Here is a 19,679-nt window from a genome sequence, read left to right as displayed (position 1 = left end):
CTTATGCCCGAGTGAGGCCCCCCCGACCACCCCGCTTGGCTCTTGGTATCTCGAGGCCAAAGGGTTTATCTGTGCTCTAGGAAGGGAAACTCCTCTGTGCTTATCCAAACCCGTGGATGAGCAAAGAGCCACAGGTCAACCAAGAAGATAGTGTAGTTTAGGGACGCCTGGGTGGCTCCGTCGGTTAAACGTCCGACTTCAGCTCAGGTCATGATCTGGCGGTTTGTCAGTTCGAGCCCCGTGTCAGGCTCTGTGCTGAGAGCTCAGAGCCTAGAGCCTGCTTCAGATTCTGTGTCTCCCTCTCTCTCTGCCCTTCCCCTGCTCATGCTCTGTCTCTCTCTGTCTCAAAAATAAATAAAACATTGAAAACAAAAAATTTTTTTAAAGAATATAGTGTAGTTTACAAGCTACAAAAAAGGGAGGGGAGTAAGCCCCTGTATTAAAAACTCCAACCTTTAAAAAACACTGCAATTTAGAAGCAGAAAGGAACAATTGAAAGATCCTCATTGAGGTGCCTGGGCGGCTCAGCCGGTTAAGCGTCTGACTTCGGCTCAGGTCATGATCTCACGGCTCGCTCGTGGGTTCGAACCCCGCGTTGGGCTCTGTGCTGACAGCTCAGAGCCTGGAACCTGCTTCGGATTCTGTCTCTCCCTCTCTCTCTTGCTCTCAAAAATAAATAAACATTAAAAAAGAAAAAAGAAAAATTAAAAAAGATCCTCATTACTCCCTGAAAAATATTGCCATTGCCCCATCACTGCCTGGAAAGAGTCACCACATCAGTAGAGGAGTTCCAAGCAAATGTCCTCCTGGGGCCTGAATGGGCATCTGTCAGGAGGCCCGGACTTCACCTGTGAGAGAGCTGGGGGCACCGGCCAGAAATGGGGCAGCAAAGCGAGGCAGGCCGATGACGGGCGACCTTTGAGCCCTGTCATGACGGTCAGCACTTGCTTCAGTCACAAAATACCACAGAGTGGGCGGCTGAGACAACCAGAATTTATTTCGCACAGTTCTGAGGCTGCAAGACCAAGATCAAGGTGCCAGCTGGCTCAGTTCCTGGTGAGGGCCCACCTCCTGGCTCACAGACGGCTGCCTTCTCGCTGTGTCCTCCCACGGCAGCCCTGGTGTCTCTTCCTCTTCTTATGAAGACACTTAACCCCATCCTGGGGCCACCCTGCTGACCTCATCTAAACCCAGTTGTCTCCCAAAGGCTCCACCTCCAAATAACAGCCCCTCAGGGGTTAGGACTTCCTCGTGTGAATCTGGGGTAGGGGGGCACAAAATTCAGTCTATAGCTCCCTTATCACCGGGGGAGAAGTTCCTGGAGCATATGCAGAGGCCTGTGGGCTGCATTATTCCTAATTATATTCCCCATGTGACAGAGCTGTATGTTTGGAATTCAGAATACCGCCAGTCTGCCGGTTAGAAAGGCCAGGGCAGCCCCTACAGAAACATGGAAGGCATTCAATTTCTCTAGAATCCCACTGTTATTCTGCACATGGTCCCCGGGCAGCCGGGGGCCCCAAGGTTCCTCGAATCTCTGAGGGGAAGGACTATGCTTCAGAAAGAAATAACAGCAAAGCAGTTGTTGTCTTGTGACGATAGGGCCGATACAACACAAGAATTGGGGGGTGGGGGTGGTAAGGGCTGAATGCGGACCCCACTGAATCACCTTCCCTTGAGCACAGCGTTGGCAGGGTAGTTTGGTAAAGCCTGGCTAATGTGAAATCACGGTAAGGATCTGGTTCGTTAATAATTCATTGCAGTCCTATTTGCCACTCTGTTACCCAAGATAACATTTTGTAGGTCAGCCTCCTTTCCAGTTCCATTAAGAAATCGTTAATATTTGGGACGCCTGGGTGGTTCAGTCGGTGGAAGGTCTGACTCTGGCTCAGGTCGTGATCTCGCGGCTCGTGGGTTCGAGCCCCGCGTCAGGCTCTGTGCTGACGGCTCGGAGCCCGGAGCCCCCTTCGGATTCTGTGTCTCCCTCTCTCTCTGCCCCAATCCACTCGCATTCTGTCTCTGTCTCTCTCAAAAATACACAAACATTAAAAAAAAGGTTTTTTTAAGGAAATTATTAATATTTGCGATTTAGTGAACTATTATGAATAAGTTCGTAAAGAAAGTAGAGAAAACTGACCTAAAATATTGTGGTCCTCGGCAACAGAACTGTAAATAGAGCCGTAATTATTTTTATGATCAGTTACAGAGATAGCATACCCATATTTTCGTTTTTAAGTAAAATACATATCGTTATAGAATAGGCACGTGATAGTCATAGGATTTTGAATCTCACAGATAGGCTTTCTCCCATTAATTCCTCAACTCTCCAGATGAACCGTTCCTCTGTCGCTTTCTTGAGCTCTCGTGCCACTCTGCCTTCTTTCGTGCCCTCAGACGGATATGATCTTGTCCCTCACGACATCTTGGTGGTTATGTTCTTTTTGAAACATGATGATCTATGAGCTTATTTCAGCCTGTCACCAAATCGTTAGTCCCTGCATGTCACAAGGACTAGGGCCTCGATACCTTGTGTTAAACGTTCCAGTTTATCCCCAGCCCACACTTTATGAATGTATGAAATGACTAATCAAGACTTAAAACATGACGGAAAACCTGGGGGCAGACTCTTACTCCTCTGTTTTATCCAAACTATAAAGCTGGGAAGATTGAACTTCTCTGCCATAGAAGCGAAGTTTTCCTTCACTGCCGTGTGCCCCGAGTTGTGAGAACCCCCATTCTTTTTGTGGGAACAGGGGAAGACTCATAGATGCTTTTTGCCGAACCTATAGTCAGGGTCTGAAAGTGGGGTTCCCTGTACCCCTATGTACTGCTCATCCTTTAAGCCAGCTTGTCCCCCCCCCCAAGTGGGTCACCCCCTTGAGAGCCCACGTTTTCATGTTTCTGGGGATTATTTTCACGATAAACAGAACTGGGAGACCGGGGAGATGAGGAACAGACACGGGCTAGATAGAGAATCAGTGTGACTATAAAAAAAAAAAAAAAAAAAAAAAAAAAAAAAAAAATCAAATAAGGAAAAAAAGCAGTTGGTGTTTTTAAAGATGAAGAAATGTATTCCATCTGCGATTTGGCTCTGTGTGTCGCAACCAGAGACGAAGGAATTTTTGAAGGAGACTGAAAAGCGATTTTCGGTTTTTTTTTTTTTGTTTTTTTTTTCAGATCCATTACTTCACTAGATGGTATTTCAAGCAAGCATGGGAAGGTCTGAGAATGCCAGGTTTCTTTGTAAATCAGATGTAAAATGAGAAGGCCAGCCAACTCACAGTCAACTGTTGACAGCCAACCCAAGGATCCCTTGACTAAAAGCGGTCCAGGAGAAAGAAGGAAGTGGGGATATACCTAAGGGAAGTTAGCAGAGGAGTGGGAAATAAGAGGAAAAAATTTTTTCGACTGAAGAACATACATGGGGCAAGGAACTCAAAGACACGCTATGTGTTTGCTAAACAGGTCAGGCAGGTGGCAAAGAGAAAAGTCTGCTTGAAGCTAATTCCAACAAACATATTCTCAGTGACAGGCACCAGAGCTTAGGAGTTTTCTTTTTTTTTCTTTTTTTTTTTTTTAATTTTTTTTTTTTTTTCAGCGTTTATTTATTTTTGGGACAGAGAGAGACAGAGCATGAACGGGGGAGGGGCAGAGAGAGAGGGAGACACAGAATCGGGAACAGGCTCCAGGCTCTGAGCCATCAGCCCAGAGCCTGACGCGGGGCTCGAACTCACGGACAGTGAGATCGTGACCTGGCTGAAGTCGGACGCTTAACGGACTGCGCCACCCAGGCGCCCCTAGCTTAGGAGTTTTCAAAATGGGGGCGGGAGTAGAACAAGTGATCAGACCTTTGCTTTTTTTTTTTTAATTAAAAGTTGTTTTAATGTTTATTTTGAGGGAGACAGAGACGGAGTGAGAGTGGGGAGGGGCAGAGAGAGAAGGAGACCCAGAATCCGAAGCGGGCTCCAGGCTCCGAGCCGTCAGCACAGAGCCCGACGCGGGGCTCGAACTCACGAACCGTGAGATCGTGACCCGAGCCGAAGTCGGACGCTTAACCGACTGAGCCACCCATTCTTAACATGGGGATTGACCAGCCCAAGGAACAGATGCGGCCAGCACTAGCTTTCTGCGGGACAGCATGTTGGGAGCCACAAAGGGGTCCCTGGGGGAAAGGTGGGGGAGCGGGGTATCCTCCACAGGAGCCTGGGGCCAGCCCTCCGACCCAAGCCCAGAGCCCCACACACCGTGGAAGCTGACTGTTGCTGGGGTCTTCAAAGCCATGTGGGAGAGATCCGACCCTCACGCCTACACCCATCTGAAAACGTTGGTTGGATCTTCTCGATGAACCCTAAGGCAAACTTTTGGTGATTAAGAGAGACTGCAAAGTCTCCTGGAAAAGAGACTTCTTGAACCTTCCATTCCGCACGAACTTCATGTTGTGGGTGAGTTGAGTTGAAGACTGTTGACAGAAGAGATGAATTAAATTTATTCAGACGAATTCCAAAATACCTCATCCTAGAGACCAGATTTGAAGTGATTGTAGGTCCAGAAGTCGAGGAAACATTTGTGGAAGAGATTTTGAGGGACAAACATGTAGCTCCTCCCCCTTTTTGTACCTCTCCGTAGTTTTGTTCTCGGAGGCCTGGCGTACAAAACTTTGAAGGATCCCCCAACCTTTAGTGTTTCGGGGGCTACGTAATCATTTAGGCAAAGCGGATTCTCCTTTCTTCTGATGACCCAAGGAGAACTTATTATACCCAACTTCGACCCTATGCGATTGCTTCTAGCCTGATGATGAGCCCCTCTTCATGGCCCAGAATTCCTCCATCCCAAGGAAGACTCCATATGTAAATGTTCAACAGAAAGAAAACCTACCCTGAGAGTCCTAGACCTGCTTGTTGCTGGCCCTTTTGTGGAGGTCTGTGCGTGGTGAGAGGACATCAATCCCAGTACAAGGCAAGGAAAGAGACAGAGGCTCGTCCTCCCCACATCCCTTTAAATGAGCCTGGCTCTTACCTTCCTCAGCGGCTCCCCCAAGCCACTCAGATCTCCTCTTACCCTCTGTCAGGCCAGTAAGGCTTAAGGCACAAGGCCCACTGGGTTTGCTTCATACAAACTTCCTTGCTCTAGAGCCAGTTCCGTATTATTTTGTTCATGGTGTTTTACTATTTGTCCCTTTTACAGACGAAAATACTGAGGCGAACTACAATAAGAGTTTTATAAAGAAGAGCCCTTAATAAGTACCATGAACCAACCAAATCGTTATAGATTCATTATCTTTTTTTTTTTTTAATTTCTTTTTTATGTTTATTTATTTTTGAGACAGAGAGAGACAGAGCATGAACGGGGGAGGGGCAGAGAGAGAGGGAGACACAGAATCGGAAACAGGCTCCAGGCTCTGAGCGGTCAGCACAGAGCCCGACGCGGGGCTCGAACTCACGGACCGCGAGATCATGACCCGAGCCGAAGTCAGACGCTCAACCGACAGAGCCACCCAGGCGCCCCTAGATTCATTATCTTATTTCAATTTCTAACAACGCAGTGAGCTGGAGACTCTTCCTATTACCAATCTCCAGAGGAGGAAACTGAAGCTCAGAGAGGTTTAGTTGCTTCTCCAAGGCCACACAGCTAAAGAGTGGTGAGCCCGGATTCAAAGCTGCTGGGTCTGACTCTAAAGCCTCCTCCCTCTTTCTCCACCTCGTGCCCTCTCCGCCCTCCGCCTTAACCACTAGGAGAAGTGAATTATCCAAACGTACAAACAGTCTTTGTAACATGTATGTTTGCTCTTGTAGTAAACAAAGCGTGGAAAATTAGAAACATAAAAGCATCGACCCACCCTTGGATGGTTCTGGAAAATCAACGTCAGAGAAATCGGAAAGGCTTTCAAGGAACAGGATAGCTAAAAAAACACCAGAGACAGTGACAACGCCTTAGCCCTGGGCAGGAGAGGGATCAGGGCAGCAGAAGCCGAGAAAGGCCTCGTCTGGAGAAACTCCTTACCCATGCACAGAGCCCAGAGGTACAGTGTCCCCCCTCAGGTTTTCCTCCCCTTGCATCTCAGCCACTGCCCCTTCCGGGTTGGACGTGAGCAACCGGGTTCCAGAGAGGAAGAGAAGTGAGGCATACAGCAGAAGGTCAAGGACCCAGCCAGCCACATCAGTCCCTGTGACATGGTGGCCGGGATCGCAACACGGAGTCGCCCCTGAATGCGGGCCAGGCTCCTCACAGCTGCCTTCGGACCAGGGTTCTCTTAGGAGTCAGGCAGGGCTCGGCTGCAGGGAACCTCATCTGTCTGAAAGCAGAACGGGACGGCCTGTAAGGGAACAAAAGGCTCACAGAATCTGTGGGACGGCTAACGCAGGCCAGGCTGGGTCTCAGGTTCAACTCCCCAAGCCACACCACAGGACCAGGTGACAAACGACCCGTCCCCGCTCCCCTGCCACGATCAGGAGCTTGCCAGCCATCAAGCCACAGTGCTTCCTCTAAAAGCACTCCCGCCCTGCCTCTGTCTCCCCACATAACTCCACCGCGAAGTAGTTTCCTCCGGTGCCCTTGGCCGGCAGAGCCTGCGTCCCATCCAGAACCCGCGTCCCATCCAGAACCTGCGCGCAGAGGATCTGCGAGGTGCGGGCTTAGCTTTCCAGTGTTTGCGGGTGCGGGGGGGGGGGGGGGACACAGGAGGAAGCCGACTGGCCAGAAGCATCTTCGCAAATAAAAGTAAAAGAAAGGAAAGGAAAGGAAATGTGGCCAAAAGGTTCCGGTGCTGAAGAAGGGACCGCCCTGGATGCCTACACTTTCCTCCCTGCTCCACAGACCTGCAGTGAGTGCCCATGCTTGCACAGAAGTGTATACAGGGGCCTGCCCCTGAGGGGCTTTCAAAGAGAAGCTAGAGTCAAGGAGGCAGTGGGCAGAGCCCTTTAGTTTTATAGCTGGGTAAGCTGAGGCCCCAGGAGGCCGCCAGCCCTGCCCAGCAGGCCTCTGGGTAAAGCCCAGGCGCAGATCCCTGCCCTTCCAGGCGGGGCGTCTCCTGCTAGCAGTGAGCTCCCACAGTGACCCAAGCCACAGAGGAGCTCAGATTCCGGGGAGCCCCCAAGCCCCACATGCGGATTCCAGGAAAGAACCCTTTCACTAGAATTTTCAATGAAAGATCAAGTCAATTCATACTTAGATTTCAAGACGACGTCGGAGGATGGCGTTTCATGCACAGGAGACTTTTCTGAAGTCCTCTTTCTCCTTGTCTCCCACTGACCCTCCGTAACTTTTCTCTCACCCTGCCCCGCCCCCCCTGCAAAGCCCGCCCCCTCCCAGTCCCCGGTGGACAGCTGTCTTCCCTTCTCTGCTTCCTTCATTTCACCTCCACTACTGATTGTCTCCCGTCGGGAAATTTCTGACTCTCCTGCCGCGGCCACTCCTCAGCACGTGCCTCCGGCAGTCTCCAGTCCTTTCTCTCCCCGCCTCGCCCTGACTCCGCAACGGAAGAGCCCAGGAAGGCCGCTGGCAAAGACAGAGTCCGCTGTGGTTGGCGGAGGGCAAGGGGAAGGCCGTAGAGGCTCCTTTGCAAACTGCACGGTCCCTGTTCACTCCCGTGGCGGAGAGAGGGAGAGCGGACCTCTTCTTCTTTCTGGAAGGTGGCTTGGCGTCTAGAATTCCTCTCGGGAGCTCTCTGCAAACTTCCCACCCCCCCTCGCCCCATCACTGTCCTTGAACAGTTGGGTAAATCTTTAGAACATGTCACAACTCGCCCAGGTTCACAGCAAAAGCAGAAACACATTAAAGACACCTGGCTCCCGGCCTGACTTCCCCGCCTCCACCCTGGCTTTTCCACCGTCAAACTCCTTTGAGTGGTTTAAGCACGAAAGGTGGCAATTGCTGGTGCTGACCAAGCTGGAAAGCAGCAGGTCCCCACACCTTAGGTCACCACTGCCCACCATGCTGGCTCAAATACTTTAAGTTAATTAAATCCATTTACTACCTACTCGGTGCCTTCGCACAAGCATTAATTCATGCCCCGTATGGAGATCAAACCCGGGAAGCATTTACATATGATCTCCTGCCCAGCATGGCACACGAATCATTTCCATCGTGGAAAAAATCCAGGCAGGAAAACAATAGCCCATTGAAACGAGTTATGCAACGGAGCCTGCATGGTCAAAGTCCTCCTGGCTTTCGGTTAACACAGGGAGTTCAGGTTAAGAGGGCCGCCTGCTTATTGATGGGTTGATTGTTTGTGAGAAGAAGAAACGTCCTCTTTTCCCTACATTCCCCCGCTGGCTGGAAGCCCAGATGCTGCCTCCAGCACCATCCTGCAAAGGCAGAGAACATTCTGTCGGCTTCTCCTGACCTCCTGGGTGCCACTGCCCCCACGTTCCCCAAGCCAGACCCCTCCGGAACCCCCTGGGTCCCTCCTTGCCCTCGCCTCCTCATGTGACTGATCCCCATGGCCTCTGACACCCCTCCCCTCCTTCCCTCCTGTCTCTGCCTTGGCCTTCTATCACCTGGACAGTAATTTGTTTCCCTGAATCTCAGATTGGGTCACGGTTATCCCTCGACAGAAGCCCGTCTTTTGGCCAATGAAAAGGGATGGAAGTGAGAAGGCATAATAAGGGCCCATGCTTGCTGGGAGACGCTCTTTCTCCCCCTCTGCCACGGCAGCCGGCCGTGTTCTAATGAAGTTCTCCGTGAACCTGGGGCCCAGTAGGAAGCCCCTGAGGGACAGAGCGGCACCAGCCTGCAAGGGCCAGACGGCACAAGGGAACAGCAGTGCTTTGTTTCCAGTGATCTTGAAGCTCCTGTTATCAGAATGTTATCTGCGCTGAGTTGAGGGATCGCTCCAGTTCCCTTCTATAGAGAATGTCATGACTTCCTCAAGCTCACAGCCAACGCATGAGTCAGAATCTGGAAAATAAAACCAGAAGGCTAAAAGCTAGTATCATACAATAAAGAATCTGACTGGCCTCTGTCCCTGGTTCCTGGGAGAGAGAGACTCTAGGTCTTCGGAGTTTCCCAAGTAATAGGAGTGTCTTCGTTATTCACGAGCCCCTGGGTTATATCTGAGTTTATGCTAATGAGCTGACTCACGTGGGCCCCCGGTTAGTTTCAGGGTGCTCTGATCGTGCTGGAAAGACCGAGCATGTGATTGCTTAGCGAGTTAGGGCCACTGGCATCAGCCTGACCTCCCAACCTCCAGGGAAGGGTGGGGGGCTGATGGTTGAGCCACATGTCACATGGCCAATGTTAAGCCGCATGTCACATGGCCAATGGTTCGATCAACCACGCCGTTATAAAGAAATCTCAAAACAACCTCTGGACACTGAAGCTTGGTGGAGACTTCTGGTTGGGGAACATGTCACCGTGCTGGGAAGGTGATGTGCCTTGATTCCACAGAGACGGAACACGGAAGCTCTGTGTCTGCAACCCTCCAGAACTTGCCATACGTACCTCTTCATTTGGCTGTTTCTGACTTGCATCCTTTACAATAAAACGGTGACCGTAGCATGGCACTTTCCTGCGTTCTTTGAACCATTCTAGTGAGTTATCAAACCTGAGCGGGATCGTGGGAACCTCCCAGATTTGCAGCCAGTCCGTCAGAAATGAGAACAGCCTTATTGTGGACCACACCCTTTAATTTATGGGGTCTGCTCTAACTCTGTGTCGTTAGTGCCAGAATTGAATCCCAGCCTACTGGTTGGTGTCCAAATCAATAGACAAATAGGTCCAATGGTGGATCAAGCTGGGAGATCCAGGCAGGAGACCCAGGGGACTTAGCACAACGGGGTAGAGATGAAAGGCTGTGCATCGTTGGTTGTTGAAACCCCACCTAAGTCAACTTCTTCAACCTCTCACGTTCCCATCTCTTCTTTTTTTCTTACATTTATTTATTTTTGAGAGACGGAGGGAGACAAAGTGAGAGTAAGGGAGGGGCAGAGAGAGAGGGAGCCACGGGATCGGAAGCAGGCTCCAGGCTCTGAGTTGTCAGCCCAGAGCCCGACGCGGGGCTCGAACTCACGAGTGGTGAGATCATGTCATGACCTGAGCCGAAGTCGGACACTCAACTGACTGAGCCACCCAGGCGCCCCTTCACGTTCCCATCTCTTTGCAGACAAATGAAACCATCTCTTGCTGAGACACTGGATTCAGCCTGGCATTACTTGCCCTAACAGGGAAAGCTACCAACCATCTCCTCTCCCAGAGAGTGTGGTGCTCATGCAGGGATGAGAAGAGGACCCCACCCCTCATTCCAGCCCACTCTGTTTCACCCCCATTCTTATTCTCTACACATATTCCTCAGGGGTTAGGCCACCACTTACCGTTCCCAGGGATGGCTGGTCCCTTGAGTCTGCTCCTAATTTGCCTTCTAGCAATTTCTAAAAGCTCACTTGCACATCAAGACGTGAAGGAAAAGTACACACACCCCTTTGGATGGCCCAGATCTCTCATGTAAGCTTCAAAAACTGTCTACCTAAAAGGTGGCTCAAAAATATACCACTTCAAAAACAAATGTTAACATAACAGATGACATTCATCATTCCAGGCCTGTGTGTAGCGAGCATTTAAACGGAGTCTGGCAAAGCTCTAGGGAAGGGGTGGCAGGGTGGGGGGGGGGGGGTGATCAAAAGAAGTGTGACACAGCCCTTGGCCTCAAGGCCTTGACCGTCTACTTGCAGAGACAAAGTTTATAAACGGAAAAAGTACTGCAAGGCAGGCCAGGATTACATTTCCAACTGAGTTGGGCAGATTGAGAGTCAGTCTGGGGAAGAATTTAGAGAAAGAATTGAGCCTCAGGGAAATGTCACAAATAATGTGGGTCCCTGGTTCCTGGGAGAGAGACTCTAAGTCCTTGGCATTTTCCAAGTAATAGCAGTGTCTTCATTATTCATGAGCCCCTGGATTATATCTGAGTTTCTGGGTTTATTAGCATAAACTCAGATATAATCCAGGGGCTCATGAATAATGAAGCTAATGTTATTTTTATTTTTATTCTGATGCTAATGAACTCAGATAGAATCCGGCAGACAGGCTGAGTCTTCGTGAGTTTCCAAAGAGGAAAAGGCCGCCCCTCCACTACTCAGCTCCTTTCCTTTCTGTTCCCTGAGAATCTGGCTTTGCCTCTTGTGTGTGGCACTTTGCTGTTGTTGGGTTTTGTTTTTGTTTTTTTTAATGTTTATTTGTTTTTGAGAGAGAGAAAGTGCGAGCAGGGGAGGGGCAGAGAGAGGGAGACACAGAATCCGTAGCAGGCTATAGGCTCCAGGCTCCGAGCTGTCAGCACAGAGCCCCACGCGGGGCTCAAACTCACAAACCGCGAGATCATGACCGGAGCCAAAGTCAGACGCTTAACTGACTGAGCCGCCCAGGCGCCACTTGTGTGTGGCACTTTGAAGGGTAACCCAAAACCAGCCCGCTGAAGGTCAAGGGCAGAACAAATGTAGAATTCTTTGGATGTACCGAGAATGGAAGTCAATGTACTATCCACCAAAAATCTTGCCTTCGCTCAGATTAGCTCAGTCAGAAGGACAGCGAGGATCTCAGCCGGGTTACTAGGGAAAGACCTCTCCTCCGCCCCCAAATAGAGTGCAAATCACCGTCTGGGACTGGATCCCAAAGAAATGACTGAGTGTGGGGAACCCGTGTGGGGCCCCGCTGGTGACTGTGGCTGGGGTTTTGGTACATGGGGCAGATAAGGCACCAGGAGTCCTCAGGTGATGCGATACTTAAGGGCAGCGATGGCGTGTCCTAGGTTCAGGTGGACTGTGACCTAGAGCAGAACCCAGCCATATGCAGCAGGGATTTAAAATCAGGGCTCCAGGGGCGCCTAGGTGGCGCAGTCGGTCAAGCGTCCGACTTCAGCCAGGTCACGATCTCGCGGCCCGTGAGTTCGAGCCCCGCGTCGAGCTCTGGGCTGATGGCTCAGAGCCTGGAGCCTGTTTCCGATTCTGTGTCTCCCTCTCTCTCTGCCCCTCCCCCGTTCATGCTCTGTCTCTCTCTGTCCCAAAAATAAAGAAACGTTGAAAAAAAAAATTAATTAATTAAAATCAGGGCTCCAGTACCAGGCGTGGGGTGGGAGTATTCTACTTCCTTTGGGAAATCTTCCCTAGATTAATCTCCCTTACCCAGTCTAGGTTAGGGGTCCCTGCGGAAGGCTCCTACGGTGTTCTGTTCTTACGTCTCTTTTATTAACTTGCGTTACAATCTTTCATTTCTATCTCCCCAGCTAGAATGGCACGCCTTGGGGACAGCCTCCCTCTTTGTAGCCATCAATGTCCTACATGCAACGAAGGCTCAGAAAACGTTGGTTCCTGCTCTCTATGGAGATTGCAAATCAAGGAGTCGGGACAGAACCCTGCATTTAGGGGAGCCCGTGGTCCTGAGACCAGGTGTGAGGTCAGAGTTTCCACAAGCAGATGAGACCTCGGACTGCTACGGAGACTTAGAGTCCATCTGCTAATGGGAGTGGCTCAGAAACTTGAAGGGGCGGAGCCTATGGTTGGAAGGTCAGTGAGGTCCCAGAGACATCAGAGCCTGTGGCTAGTTGGGGCTAGGGAATGCGACAAGAGCGTTCATGAGACCCCTCACTGTTAGGCTTTCGTAGGAAAACCTACTCTGAGTAGCAAAGCTTACACTAATCACGCTCAAGCCATAAAATCCAAAATCAACAACACAACCCAAGAATGACTTTGCCTTTCTCCACTCTCTAGGGGGAAGGAAAAAACCTGTGCTCAAAATGTAGCTTCAGTTTCTGTCTTGACTTAGAGATGGTGTTTTTGAGCACATATGTTTCTTTTTTTTTTTTTTAATTTTTTTTTTCAACGTTTATTTATTTTTGGGACAGAGAGAGACAGAGCATAAACGGGGGAGGGGCAGAGAGAGAGGGAGACACAGAATCGGAAACAGGCTCCAGGCTCTGAGCCATCAGCCCAGAGCCTGACGCGGGGCTCGAACCCACGGACCGCGAGATCGTGACCTGGCTGAAGTCGGCCGCTTAACCGACTGCGCCACCCAGGCGCCCCGAGCACATATGTTTCTAACCCCTCCAAATAACCACCCAGCCCTCCTCCCAAACACCCAGAGCAACTGAATGGTGCACCTGCTCTAGGCAGGTCCAATAAATGTTTACTATGCAGAAGCGTGCCAGCAATGAAAGAAATCTTTATCGTAAATCACTGCACCTTGCCAGAATCGAAATAAACCTAAAATTACACCTGAAATGGGATGGGAAGGGAACTTGCCTCCAAGTAGGGTCAGAGAAAATAGTGGGGAGAGAGAGGGTCTAAGCAACATCTTTGAGGCTCAGAACGAGGCTCTTCCTGTCGGCCCCTAGTTCTAATAAATAGCCCCAGGTTGACAGAGGCCAATGTGGGCCCTTCCTTGCAGCATTCCAGGCACTGGGCAGGGAGACAGCCGTCAGCCCAGGGCCGGTTCCATGGTGAAGGCCAGCACTTGCACAGCAAGGTCTTGGCCACCACCATCAATCAACCTTCAGAGGAACTTGATCCATGGTAGCATACCCCTCCCATTCTAAAGAAGTTTCTGCCAGTCAGTGTCTGTTAACTGCCCTGCCACTAGGGACAGAGTTTGGTGACACGAAAGGCTGCCCTCCCCTTTCAGCTCCTCTGGGGACACAGTCATTTCGTTGCCCTTTCTGTTGCGGAAAGTCAGGGGCAAACGTGTCCTCCCCCACTTTAGCGCTGGGGAGAAGAACAGGGCACATGTTTTTCTTTGAACCGTTCCTGTCTTCTGGGCCACATTCTACGTGACTTACCCATCTCATGTCAGTGCACAGAACAACCCTGTGAGGTAGACTGTTGTCCCCACTTCACAGGTGGGGAAGCCAAGAGAAGGGATAGAATCAGGCTTAAAGGCAGGTAGACTCCAGGGTCCACATCTACTGCTCTCCCTGGGAATCTGGAGGTAAGAGGTCACAAAAGGCCTGGCATGTTGCCTCACTAGCCCTGCATCAGTGGGAGAGATGACAGAGGGCACAGTGGGGTGCACAGTGCCCCCACTGCATCATGAGAGGGTTCAAAATATCTCCCAATAATACACTTCGAAGTCAGACCGTGGCTCAGCAAATCAGAAGGGCTGGGTTTACACCTCAAAACTTGTCCTGGCCCAGTGGCAAGGTTGGCCTCTGCTTTTGTTGCATTTCTTTTTTTGGGGATTATTTAAATTCAAGTTAGTTAACGTTGGGTTTCGGGAGTAGAATTTAGTGATTTATCACTTACATATAACACCGAGTGCTCATCCCAGCAAGTGCCCTCCTGAATGCATTTCTTTAAAGTCAGGCAATGTAGGGGCGCCTGGGTGGTGCAGTCGGCTAAGCGTCCGACTTCAGCCAGGTCACGATCTCGCGGTCCGGGAGTTCGAGCCCCGCGTCGGGCTCTGGGCTGATGATGGCTCAGAGCCTGGAGCCTGTTTCCGATTCTGTGTCTCCCTCTCTCGCTGCCCCTCCCCCGTTCATGCTCTGTCTCTCTCTGTCCCAAGAATAAATAAACGTTGAAAAAAAAAAATTTAAAGTCAGGCAATGTATTAACTGAGCTGAGGAATTCAGGGGTGGAATCAGACAGTTTCTAATACGTCATTGGCCCCTAAGGTGTCAGTCATGTCCCCTGGGTCCTAGAACCACCTGAAGCAGACAATCTCCAAGGAAATGAAGAGAGAGAGACTTGGGGGGCAGGGGGGAGGGAGGGCACAGAGAGACCACAAGCATCAGAGAACACGTGAGTAAGAGGCGAAATGAAAACGAGAGAAGAGAGAAAATAGAAGAGACACAGGGATATTTTTACAGTAAGACCTGTCTGCATGTGCATGAGTCTGCTGGGGCTGTCGTAACAAAGTACCACAGACGGGGTGGCTTAACCAACAGAAATCTATTGTCTCACAGCTCTGGAGGCCGGAAGTCCCAGACCCAGGTGTTGACAGGGGTTGCTTCCTTCAGAGGGCTGTAAGATTTGTTCCAGGCCTCTCCCTTACCTTCTGGTAGTTTGCTGGCAAACTTTGGTGTTAGTTATCTTGTAGAAGCGTCACCTCAATCTCTGCCTTATTCTTCACATAGTGCTTGTCTGTGTCCAGATTTCCCCTTTCTATATGAACGCCAGACATATTGGATTACGCCACCCTAATGGCCTCCTTTTAACTTGGTTACCTCCGTCAAGACCCTCTCCAAACAAATTCACATTCTAAGGTACTGAGGGTTAGGACTCCAACATCGTTTTGGAGGGACACAAGTCAGCCCATAACAGCATGCATTTTCCTCACTTTTAAGAAGGGGTCTAAGCCTGTGACTTTTGAAGGACTTTTAAAAAAAAAAATCCTTCGATACAAAAGGCCATACAGAGAAAGACAGATACCATATGTTTTCACTCTTATGTGGATCCTGAGAAACTTAACAGAAGACCATGGGGGAGGAGAAGGAGAAAAAAAAAGTTAGAGAGGGAGGGAGCCAAACCATAAAAGACTCTTAAAGACTGAGAACAATCTGAGGGTTAAGGGGGGGGGTTGGAGGAGGGGAGGGGGGGTGATGGGCATTGAGGAGGGCACCGTGGGGATGAGCACTGGGTGTTGTATGGAAACCACTTTGACAATAAATTTCGTATTAAAAAAAATCCCTTGAAATCAATCAATCAGTTAGTTGCCAACTGCTATCTATGGGATGTGTGTTTGACTAGAAAGCAGTGAGGGTGTTGACCCTTTCACATGAAACCCAAATTTCTTGTGTGCTCCATTGCAAGACCCATACTCACAGAGACAGACGCCTTGGAGCATCCGTTCTATTATCTGGCCAAGACCCATATTCTAAAAACATTCTCTTCTCTCTCTCTCTCTCTCTCTCTCTCTCGCCTGCTTCTTCCACTGAGAGGTGATGATGCTCCTATTCACTGAAGACTCAATGTCAGCAACAGCTGAAAGGAAAGAAAATTCTTTTACTTGGTGATATAAAATTCGGCTCCTTTTGAAGGGCAGTGTCAGGTGGGACTCGAGAGCCTGGACACTGGTGCAGGACTTTCTGGGTTCAGGTCCCAGCTCCGCCATTTAGTGGTTCTGTGATCTAGAGGACATTCTCAAACTCGATAGCTCAGTTTCCCCACCTGTGATAAGGGGTGAAAATAGCACCTCCCTCCTGGATTTGTGAGAATTATGTGATGTGGTATGAATACATAATATTAAATAGAGCCTGAAGCCTAGTAAGACCCACGTAAATACTTGCCGTTAGTTAATAGTTAATGGTTACACTGTTTTGTTTGAAGTCAAATATAAACTTTCCCCCAGGTACATTTTTAACCGTCTAAAGCCCACTGAAGATCGATCGGGAAGTACAGAAGAAGACAATATACAAAGGCAACAGATCTAGAAGTTTAGATTCAGATTCAGTAGAGGCTGGAAAAAGACAATAATTATGATTAGAAGGAGTCATCGCCAGCAACCAGTTCTTTTTTTTTTTTTTTTTTTTAATTTTTTTTTCAACGTTTATTTATTTTTGGGACAGAGAGAGACAGAGCATGAACGGGGGAGGGGCAGAGAGAGAGGGAGACACAGAATCGGAAACAGGCTCCGGGCTCTGAGCCATCATCAGCCCAGAGTCCGACGCGGGGCTCGAACTCACGGACCGCGAGATCGTGACCTGGCTGAAGTCGGACGCTTAACCGACTGCGCCACCCAGGCGCCCCGCCAGCAACCAGTTCTTGAGAAGGAAGCAGCAGCTCCCGCTTAAGCTCCATCAGGGACTGTGGGAAGGATGCCAAGGCACGTAACAACAGACTGCCAACTAAGAAGCACTTAGAGGTGCGCATAAAGGTAAAAAAAAGATCACGGTGATCAAGGAGGAGGAGTGGGTGCTGGGAAGTACACTCAGGAAAAACGCAGGGGCAGTCACAAGGGCCAAGGGGTTAATTTGCTTACCAGGCCCCCATCACCTCGTACCTGGGTTACTGCAATGGCCTCCTCTGTGGCCTCCCTGCTCTGCCTTTATCACTGCCTCCTCCGCCCCCATTCTCCACACAACAGCCAGAGCGATCTTGTTAAAACATAAGTCAAATCAGGGGCGCCTGGGTGGCCTAGTCAGTTGAGCATTCGACTCTTGGTTTCAGCTCAGGTCACGATCTCATGGTTCGTGAGCTCGAGTCCCACATCAGGCTCTGCGCTGACAGGGGCAGAGCCTGCTTGGGATTCTCTCTTTCCCTCTCTCTCTGCCCCTCCCCCACTCACACTGTGTCCATCTCTCTCAAACAAATAAATACACTTAAAAATATATATATTGGGGCACCTGGGTGGCTCAGTCGGTTAAGCATCCGACTTCGGCTCAGGTCATGATCTCGCAGTCCGTGAGTTCGAGCCCCGCGTCGGGTTGTGTGCTGACAGCTCAGAGCCTGGAGCCTGTTTCAGATTCTGTGTCTCCTTCTCTCTCTGACCCTCCCCCCGTTCATGCTCTGTCTCTGTCTCAAAAACTAATAAACGGTAAAAAAATTAATATATATATATTAAAAAAAAAAAAACACACCTAAGTCAAATCACCTCACTCAGTAAAAACCAAAGTCCCTATAACGTCCTGCAAGGACCTCACATGACCTCTCCACTCCTTACCTCTCAAACACATCAAGCATGATCATGCCTTATACGAGTTTACGATTTCTGTGTAACCAATTACCGCAAACTTAGTGGCTTCAAATAACAAAAGTTTGTCCTACAGCTCTGGAGGTCAAAAATCTAAATCGTTCTCACTGGGCTAAATCAAAAAGTTAGCAGAGCCCAGTTCCTTCTGAAGGTTGCAGGGGAGAATCCATTTCCTTGCCTAGGCCAAGTTCTAGAGGCCGCCGGCATTCCTTGGCGCATGGCCCTTTCTGTCATCTTCAAAACCAGTAGCACGATGTTCTCACACCTCCTTCACAGACTGACCCTCTTTCCTTCCTCTTGCAAAGGCTCTTGTGATCACATTGGGCCCACCTGGCTAATTCAGGATAATCTCTCCGTCTCAGAATTATAAACTTAGTCACATCCACTAAGGCTCTTTTGCCATTAATGTAACATTTCCCGTTTTCTGGGATTAGGGTGCGGACATTTTTGAGAGGCCATTATTCAGCCTACACACGCCTCAGGGCCTTAGCACTTGGAATATTCTTCATCCAGATAGCCACCTGGCTTACTTCCCTTAGGTATTACTCAAAAGGTACTTTCTTAATGAGGTCTGAACTGACTATCTTTTTGAAATTTCTATACACATACTCTTACTCCTTATCTCCCTTTTCTGATTTCGTTTCTCTTTAGTATATATTTTAGGAGTATATTTTATTAGGTGACTCTACCACCTGGAATATAAACTCTATACGCAGTCAAGTTTTTGTTTGGTTTTGTTTTTTTTTGATATAACATGGACACACATCTATACCAAAAAAAAAAAAAAAAAAAAAAGCACTGAAAATGGCAACCATGTGAGTAAATATATAAGATCACTTCTTCTTTTTTGAATCTCTCTAAAATCTAAGTAACCGCTTAAACATGAAAGAGGCAATGTATTTTAGCACTTACATGTATTAGTAAAATTTAAAATATATGACAACAATAGCATAGAGTCTGTGTTGGGGGATGAAAATATGTTATTGTAGTGTATTTATACTACACATAAAATCGTATAATATCACATGATGGTAGACTATAATAAGTTGAAGATATATGTTATAAACTTTAAGGCAACAACTTAAAAAGTTATAGGTAATAAGCCAACAGAAGAGTTAAAATGGAATTACAAAAAATATTCAATTAATCTAAAAGAAATCAAAATAGAAAAAAGAAATATAGAACAGATGGGACAAATAGAAAACATCAAAACGATAGACTTACACTTAAAAATATAAAAACATAAAAATATGCCTGGGTGTCTCATTTCGTTGAGCATCCAACTTCAGACTAGGTCACGATCTCACAGTTCACAAGTTCGAGCCCCCTGTAGGGCTCTGTGCTGATAGCTCAGAGCCTGCAGTCTGTTTCAGATTCTATGTCTCCCTCTCTCTCTGCCCCTCCCCAGCTTGTGTGCTCTCTCTCTCAAAAATAAATAAAAGCAGTTAAAAAAAATTTTTATTAAAAAATATGTATAGATAGATATATCGTATGTATAGGGGTATCTCTGTGGCTCAGTTGGTTGACTGTTCAACTTTGATTCACATCACAATCTCAAAGTTCGTGAGTTTGAGGACCACTTCAGGCTCTCTGCTGACAGTGTAGAGCCTCCTTCAGATCTTCTGTCCTCCTCTATCTCTCTGCCCCTTCCCTGCTTGTGCTTGCTCTCTCTGTCTCAAAAATAAATAGACATTTAAACAAATAAATCATATATAAAAAATAATATTACATGTAATGGTCCAAACATCCCAATTAAAAGGCAGAGATTGTCAGATTGAATAAAAAAGTAAGACCCAACTACATATACAACTTACAGGAACATTCTTTAAAGACGTAAGTCAGTTAAAAGAAAAAAAATATAAAAAGATAGAGCATTCTAATACTGGTCAAATGAAAGTTGAAATGATTAAATTAATATCAGACAAAATAGGCTTCAGGGAAATTACCAGGAATAAAGAAGGTCATTTCCCAAGCATAAAGGGATCAATTTATCAAAAAGACATAACAATCTTAAACATTTATGTACCTAATAACAGAGCTTCAAAACACATGAGTACTGCAAAAACTCAAAAGAG

The 19,679-nt window shown here is 48.4% G+C and overlaps 2 long non-coding RNA genes across 4 annotated transcripts in view; both read right to left on the bottom strand.

Moving 5' to 3' along the window:
- Window positions 1-3,983: 3,983 nt before the first annotated feature.
- Window positions 3,984-7,240, bottom strand: LOC123576515. 2 transcript variants are annotated; one of them, XR_006701454.1, is made up of 4 exons: window positions 6,816-7,240; window positions 6,603-6,703; window positions 6,001-6,313; window positions 3,984-4,459 (listed from the first exon to the last, which is right to left on the bottom strand). It is a non-coding gene; the product is annotated as an uncharacterized LOC123576515 (long non-coding RNA). The 2 variants fall into 2 exon arrangements; XR_006701455.1 differs by lacking the exon at window positions 6,603-6,703 and having other exon boundaries at window positions 6,816-7,233.
- A 1,489-nt stretch (window positions 7,241-8,729) lies between these two features.
- LOC123576518 overlaps window positions 8,730-19,679 on the bottom strand; it is an 80,616-nt gene continuing 69,666 nt past the window's right edge. For both annotated transcript variants that reach the window (XR_006701459.1, XR_006701458.1), the window contains exons 2-3: window positions 15,738-15,896; window positions 8,730-8,895 (exon numbers count right to left, since the gene is read on the bottom strand). This is a non-coding gene — a long non-coding RNA (uncharacterized LOC123576518). The remainder of the gene's footprint in view (window positions 8,896-15,737; window positions 15,897-19,679) is intronic.

This window comes from Leopardus geoffroyi, chromosome D2 (genome assembly GCF_018350155.1).
Source record: "Leopardus geoffroyi isolate Oge1 chromosome D2, O.geoffroyi_Oge1_pat1.0, whole genome shotgun sequence".
Lineage (NCBI taxonomy): Eukaryota > Metazoa > Chordata > Mammalia > Carnivora > Felidae > Leopardus > Leopardus geoffroyi.
This window is presented reverse-complemented; position numbering and strand designations above follow the sequence as displayed.